At 37.8% G+C, this 8,284-nt stretch overlaps 1 pseudogene; it reads right to left on the reverse strand.

The window, feature by feature from the left end:
• Window positions 1-6,329: 6,329 nt before the first annotated feature.
• On the reverse strand, window positions 6,330-6,425 carry LOC146407048 (U6 spliceosomal RNA; annotated as a pseudogene).
• Between the last annotated feature and the right edge of the window lie 1,859 nt (window positions 6,426-8,284).

Raw genomic sequence — 8,284 nt, forward strand, 5'->3', positions numbered from 1 at the left:
GAAGATTGATTGAAAAATATATAAGCCTGACTTTCAAGTCTTGTGCTCCTGAAAAGAAATGGTTTTGTTGACTTCATTGGATGACTCCCCAGTGAGTCAAAGTTAAAATTTTAATGTATAAAGCAAATTTGTAATAAAGTGCTCTGAATACTCTCTTTAATGATCTCATTCCCACTTTGTATTAGCTTTGGAGTTGACCTCCTTCTCCAAGGTCCCATTCTCTTCTCTACCTCCTAGTCCCCTATTTCAAGCCATCTATCCTAAGATGCTTGCAACCACCTTTGCATACACCGCTCTCATCAGACTTTTGGGTTGTTTGGAGCCATCACCCTTTTCTTTGTGTGATGCTTAAATCATGTCTTTCGTGTCTGGGTGGAGAGGTGGAGAACAGCAGGTTAAGCCAGAATCCATAGACAACAGAATCTAGCTTGACTTGTACACCTCCTGAAGTGGAACAGGCCCATAATACCACAGATACAGGTATGAAATACTCCTAATTAGAAGAGCAACTGTCATAGCATTTATTGGCCAACCTCAGAAGCACTTGCCATCCCTCCAAGGTGGTAGCCAAAGGGCTCTCTGGAAAGAGGTCACCTTTTGTCCATTCTTTCTGGACCATCCCTTGTCAAAGCTGCCCTGGAAGTGCCAGCAGCTCATAACTCAGTGGGAAGAAGCTAGGGCCTGAAAGGATGGTTACACCATGGTCAGCTTACACCATGAATCAGGGAAGCTGGAATAGGGGGGTCTGCCAACATTTTCCAAGCCATAGACTGACCCTCTCCATAACCTTCGAGGAGAAGTCAGCAAGGTTATTTTGGCTCCCGAGTAAACAAAAATTATTCTGGAAAAGTATGCTTAGGAACGGAAAGTCCTAAATCCAAAATCCTCTTACAGGGCGATGGCTGTTTCTTTATAGCTAGGCAACTGCTGATTAATTGCATAATATTCAGCTTTTGGTTGCTGCTGCCTTTCAGGCCTTAGCCTGCCTGACCCAACAGCTGCTTAACTTGGCTCCAAGCATTTATGACTTTATTTTGAACAAACCTCGAACATTTTCATTTGACTTTTCCCAACTCGACTCTGCAACTCAAAATTTGTTTTAAATTTTACGGTCCTTTCCCTGCGCCCTCCTTTTTTCTTTCTCTCTCTCTCCTTCTTTCCCCTTCTTACAGCTGTAGCTTTGGAATTTGAGTTGGTTTTCTTTAGGCAGCCGCAGATTTGGGGATGCACAAGAAAGGAAGTTTGCAGAAGGAAAGGGGGTAAAGTAGGGAGAAGGGGCAGGTCAGTTTACTAACTCTTTGGATCCCTTCAGAACAAGCTAAAACCTAATACTGTATAAATACTGAAGTGCACAGTAGAGTCAAAGTATTCAATAAACATTTACTGTGAATGGAGGCATTAGGGAAGGCTTAGGCCCCGCCTGAATTCCCATGAAATTTGTAAATATTTCTTTCATTTGTTCTCCATTTACAATTAGTTGTGGTCAAGCTGATCAAAGCCAGGAGAGGCCTGTTGCATGTGAACCCGCATCCCTCACAATGACATCCACGAAGCAGAATGAAATATGGAATATCGGGTTTCCACGGATGTATGAACTTGTAAAAAAGCTGAAAGAATAGGAGGCTTTTCACACTGAGTAATGTGAAACATTTGGTGCGGATTGTAGGCCTCTGAAGAGGGAAAGGGAGAGCCCAGATCCATCAGGCTATAAAACAGAAGCAGGCCCAAGCAGGCAGGCATCCAGTGATTTAGCTGTCACAGGCTCTCCACCCTCCCAAGGGCCTGGCAAAGAAGCCCTTTGGGCAGGGGAGAGAGAAGGTACCCAGGGATGGGCTTGGGATATGGGTCCTCAGTGGTCCATGCTCAGCTCTGTGCCACCCCTCACCTTCTGCTGCTGGATTGTGGAATTACTGCTCCTCCACCCCAGCCAAATACACACACCTCTTCTAACTGGTGCATTCACAAACCACTTCCCATCAGATGGGTTCAAGTATTTAATCAGGAGTTTGAAAGGATCTTTCATACATAGTCTAAGGAAATAAATAACCCCAAGTGAATCCAGAAGTAGCGCAGAGCCTTGAAAATCCCCAAAGGCCACATACCACTGTTCCCCTGGCTCCCATGAGTGACCTCTCTTTATCTTTCTCTCTCTCCTTCTGCAGACATCCTCCTGTAAAGCCCGCATCATTTTCAGCTAGGGCTGAGCTCTCCTTTTGTGCCAATTAAGTGTTTTAGTTGCTTTTTAAAAAAATAATAATAATAAAGTATAATTGATTGACAATGTTCCTTCAATCTCTGCTGTACAGCAAAGTGACCCAGTCATACATATAAATGCATTCTTTTTACATACTATCTTCCATCATGAGATTGGACATAGTTCCCTGTGCTATACAGTAGGACACCATTGCTTATCCATTCTAAATGTAGTAGTTTGCAAAGTTAGTTGCTTTTCAGTTCCTGTGTTTACTGAAGTTGTCAGGCCGTAATGGAGTCTAAGGTGGGTATATGGGGGCTTTAGCAGTTTTCATTCTTTTATTCCTAGAAGTACATAAGGCCATGAGGCTATACCTCTTCCCTTGATAGAAAACTGAGCAGCCACTACAGCCAGCTTAATAAAAGACCCCATGGTAATTCGTGAACACTCCATAGCGAATAGGCAAGGGTTATTGCCTAGGACTCCTCACCAGCAAAGGCAGGCAGCCTGGAAGCACGTGCAGCTCTCTTTGGAAAACATAAACAAATCTCCCTTGTTCCACTCCTCACCCTCCCTTCACTCAAGGGGCCTATAATTTCACCTCCTCTCCTCACCAGATTGGGGGGGGGGGGTATATTGTTCAAGGTACATCCTAGACCCAAAACACCAAATAGGAGGATAACGCTAAAATCCACTATATTTCGCTAAGGTAGGGAAAGTTTATAAGGCTCAAAGATTGGAAGTAGGCAGGGGTAAATAAATGTTAAGGAGAACTGAGTCTCTGTGAAAATTCAGCCTCTACCACTGAATCTCACACACACACACACACACACACACACACACACACACCAATTCTGCTCTCCACGCACATCTACTCCAAACAGAGGAAGACCCAGTAGCCTGTATAAACAATGGATGATGGAGGAGGGGGAGGAGGAGCAGGAGCAGGAATAAAAGGTCACCTTTGAACTGAAAGCTACTGTGTGACACCATGCTGTTCCTTCAGAGGGAGTTCCCCATAGTTCTGGGTTGGAACTGACCTGGGCTCCTACAGCTGAACAGAAAGCTGTTCCCCTGGACTGGGGAGAATTGCTGGACAACAATACGGAGGATGGGAGGGTGAAAACTTAATGTTCATGGAATCAAAATAGAGAGAAAACCTTAACTTGACTTTGCATGGAGGTCTTCAGTTTAGAAAGACTGAATCATCCCAAACTTCTCAGAATTCGTTAGGTAGGAAGGAAGGATAACTGTTTTAAACAGTGTCACAAATAACCTCCAAAGACTTTGTAAAAACAAGCAGCTTTACCCAAAACCATATTTTGGCAATCTGGTCACAAATGGTTTGAAACAAGATGGGTTAGGTTTGTTTTCAAATTCTCATAAGTTGAAAACTTTGAAGAGAACAGAGCTCAAAGGAAATTTGCAGCTGGAGATTTGGGTGAAACCACAACTGGCTTGATATACTTAGTTCACTCACAATGCACATACTTTTCCAGGATGTGGTGGCTACAGGCTCACCAGGCAACACCATCCAGTCCAGCACAGGAGAGAGAAGTTGATGCAGTATTTTTCTTCAATTAACATCCACCATCCATTTAAAGAAGCTGAACAATACCACACCCCAGAAGCCACTTACATGTACCACTGACTGCAGCTCATCCCTTTGCCTTAGAGGTAACTATGTTGGTAATTTACAGTGTCTACCATCTATGCAGTTATCTGAAAACACTGGGTATTTTAATGCCTATATTTGAACTTTATAATCATGGAGTTAAACCAATATATTCTTCTTCAGTTATTTGCTTTTTAAATTCAATTCTGCATATGTGAGATTTATCAGTGTTGATGCACCTAAACTTTTTCATATTCACTGCTGTGTATTACTCTACTGTATAAGTAAACATCTTTCTTTTGATTAATCTATTATGGGTTTTCAGAGAAATAGAACCAATATGTATCCTATTGGTTTTGTTATGAATAAATTTATATTCATATACATATATATACATATGCATATATATATGTGTGTATATATATATACACAGACAACATGTATATATAATATTCACACATACATATATATGTATATAGTGTGTGTATATATAAATATATATATATATATATATATATATATATATGGAAATTGGCTCATGTAATTGTATGAGTCTGAAAAGTTCCATCACCTGCCCTCTGCCTCTGCAAGCCAGAGACCCAGGGAAGCTGGTGGTGTAATTCCAGTCCAGGTATGAAGGCCTGAGAACCAGGGGAAGCTGATGGTATCAGTTCCAGTACAAAGTCAGAAGGCAGATATCCCAGCTCATGGAATTCACCCAGTAAAGTGGTAAATTCCTCCTTTCTCTGCCTTTTGTTCTTTTAGACCTTCAACAGATTGGATAATGCCCACTTACCACATTGGGGAGCATAATTTACTTTAGTGAGTCCACCGATTAAAATGATAATCTCGTCCAGAATCACCCTCACAGAAACACCCAGAAATAATATTCAATCTGGGTACCCCATGGTACAGTCAAGTTGATACAAAAGATTAACCATCCCAATAAACTATTAGGTTATTTTTATATTACTCTACATTTTACTTATATATTTAACTTATATAAACATACATGTTTTATATCTTCGCTCATAAAAATACCATTATGAATATCTTTGTGCAGGCTTTATAGTGCCCATGTGCAAGATTTTCTTTAAGCTTTATACCTGGTCATGTAATTTGCAAATCACGTGGCAGGCTCACAATTCACCACTGTGAAATTCATTACCAAAATGGATAGACCTATTTCTACTCCTAACAACAGTGGATAAGAATTCCTATATCTCCATATCCTAGTTAAAACCTGGTAGTGTTCACCAACTGAGTATGAAATAGTAGCTCATTGTGACTTCAATTTGCATTTCCCTGACTGTAACAAAATCGAACATTTATCCATTTGTCATGCGAAATTTATTCTGTAAAATTGCTATTTATTTAATTTGTCCAGTTTCTTATTAGGTAATTTATCTTTCTTATTCATAGGTTGAAGTTTGTAGTCTGAATAATATTTTCACAAAAATTGTTAATATCTTTTAAAGAACAGCAATTTTTAATTTTATTATAGACTATTCTGATCAATATTTCCTTTTAGTTATTTTTTGTATCTTATTTAAGTAATCCTTCTTTACCCTAATGTTAGAATGATATCCTATATTAATTTCAAAACATATTATAGTCTTTCCTCTTACTTTAGGGTCTTTATTGTACCTGAAATTAATTTTGGAGTATCATGTGAAGTAGGAATCAAATTTCATTTATTTTCCAAATGGATGGTCAATTGTCTCAGAATCATTTATTTAAAAATACATCCCTTTCCTTCCATTCTCCCAAATAATTGTAACAGATATCCTTATATTCATGGGTCCATTTCTCATCTCTCTATTCTGAGGATCTATTTTCTATCCCTCTGCCAATAAATATCTATTGGATAGAGCAAAGCAGGAGGAAAAGAAATGTAGGACCTTCACAGAAACAATAGCAAGTGTGACAGCTGATCTAAAAGAAACACCAGAAGCAAGGAGACAGAAGGACATAATGTTCCCAGATATTCTTATGTGCACTTCTTGGGAAAATTACAGCATTTCTTGAAACTGTAGCTTGAAGTATTTCATGTGTCTTGGAAAATTCTCAGCCATTACTTCTCTAAACACTGCTTCTGTCACACTCTCTTTCATTAGCTCTTCTTGGACATTTTTACTCTGTCACATACATACTTATGCTCTTCTAAAATTGTCTATCCATTTCTATTTCATCCTTCAATATAGATATTTTATTATGTAACATTTTATTCTTTCTCTTTTCTGATTGTCTAATCTGAAGTTAAATCCATCCAAATGAAATTCATTACCAAAATAGATAGACCTATTTCTACTCCTAACAACAGTGGATAAGAATTCCTATATCTCCATATCCTAGTTAAAATCTATATTTTCACCAACTGAGTATGAAATGGTAGCTCATTGTAACTTCAATTTGCATTTCCCTGGCTATAACATATTACTTCTAATATGGCATTTTTTTCTGTTTTTTTTTAAATTAAAATATAGTTGATTTACAATGTTGTGCCAACTTCTGCTGTACAAAAGCATGGAATGCTTAGGAATCTTTGCACAGGGGCCATGCTAATCTTCTCTGTATCATTCCAATTTCTATTATATGTGAGCGTATTTTTTCCATTTTAGAGTATCCATTTCATTCTCTTTAAGTTTCTTATTTTTACCAACATTCTCTATATTTTCTTTTAACTATTTAATGCACTAACATAGTTATTGTCTATATCTGATAACTGAACTAACTGGGCTTTCCTTTGGTGTCTGTTTTTATTGCAATTTTTATCTTATTTTTTAATCATCTTCATATCCAATGTTTTTGATAGGGCTGCAAGATATTTTTTAGGAAAAAAAATATAGAAGTAGCATGCTGCTCTGGATGATGTTATTATCCTCTAGAGAGGATTTAATTTGCATTTAAGTTTACAAACAGTTAAGGTCCACTTCAAATTAAGCTGATTTGAGCTTTAGGCCTATGAGGACTTTTCTGGTTCTGGTCCATCCTTACTCCTAATGTGTGGCTCTATAGGGTCCTAACTGAAAGCTTGGGATATTTCATCAGAGTATCCTCTTCTTGATAGGCCCTGAACTCCACTTTTTGTTCCTCCAGCTCTGTAAGACTGCTAAAAATTCTGGTCAGCTTCTGAATCTCTCAACTATTGCTTTTGTTTTCCAAAACTGTGGTTGCCTCAAAATGGAAAGCAACCCTAAATGCTGAACACATTTTTCCTGAGGCTTCCCTCTTACCCCAGATCTTGAACTTGAAAATTCTCACTGCCTACATAGCTCTCTGCATCTTTAAACATTTATTTTTGTATTTTTTCCAGGTTTTTTCTGAGGATTAGTTTGAAATTATCCTAATCAGCCATTGCTAGAAGTCAAACTCTGCATTTGAGATTTTTTTTTATCCTATTGCCAATGTTATCTTTTTAAAGCAAATTTTCAGTTGTAGTTTGTGTAGAGAAATGTGATTGATTTTATGAAATTGATTTTTATATCCAGCCACATTATCAAATTTTGAGTAATCCCAATCACTTATTTATTGATTCATTAGGATTTTCTAATAAACCCTAGTTATTCATATTATCCATGAATTATAGCTTCATTTCTTCCCTTCTAATGTTTGCATATATTTAATTTATTTTTCTTCTCTTACATATTGGCTGGGAGCTCCAAAATAATGTTGAATAAAAGTGGCAATAGAGGGCACCCTGTCTTGTTCACAATCTCAAAGATAATGCTTACATGTTTTCCATCAAGTCTGATGTTTCCTGAGGTAATTTTCAGATGCCCTTTATCAGGATAAATAAGTTTTCCTATAATCCTAGATAGCTAAGACTAGGTGTGTGCAAATCAACGTTATCTCAAGTGTTTAAGCAAGCTCAGGAAACACTAACTCTGTCAATCTGCAAAATTCCAGGACAACATCTCACTCCGTGTACAGAAAGAACAAGTCTTTTATTTTATTTAACCTGTTGTAGTGTCTCACTTTTCACGTACATTAAGATTCATTTTTGCCTCTTGAGCCCCAAAGCAACATTAGCACATATAGTTTCTTTCCCTCATAGCCTTTTCCACAATCTCCTCACATTTTACATCAGAAAGTTCTTCCTATTCTCTATTCTTACCTGCTTCTGGTAAAAGAGATCAGCTAATCACTATCTTTTGTACAAAAGGAATTTTTCTATATATTTAAAAAAATATCAAGTTTTCCCATTAGTCTTCTTTCAACATACTAAATAAAATCAACCTTTTTTTAACTTTACTTCATGCCTGTTATTTTTTAGTCTCCTCTAAGAGTATCCAAAGTTCATCATAATTGCACTTTGGTCCCAGTACCCTAATTTGGACAACACCATACACAGTCCAAACCATATCAGGGGACTGATATACGGGAAGGTTACATCATGGTTTCTTGCTCCTTATATTTCACACGCTCTGATTTTTCTCTGTCTTTTCAATCATGGTTCCCCACTGCTGAATCAT

This window comes from Sus scrofa, chromosome 1 (assembly GCF_054392235.1).
Source record: "Sus scrofa isolate SSC_HxYL_T2T_F1_AM1 chromosome 1, Sscrofa_HxYL_maternal_Yorkshire_Landrace_v2.0, whole genome shotgun sequence".
Taxonomy (NCBI): Eukaryota; Metazoa; Chordata; class Mammalia; order Artiodactyla; family Suidae; genus Sus; species Sus scrofa.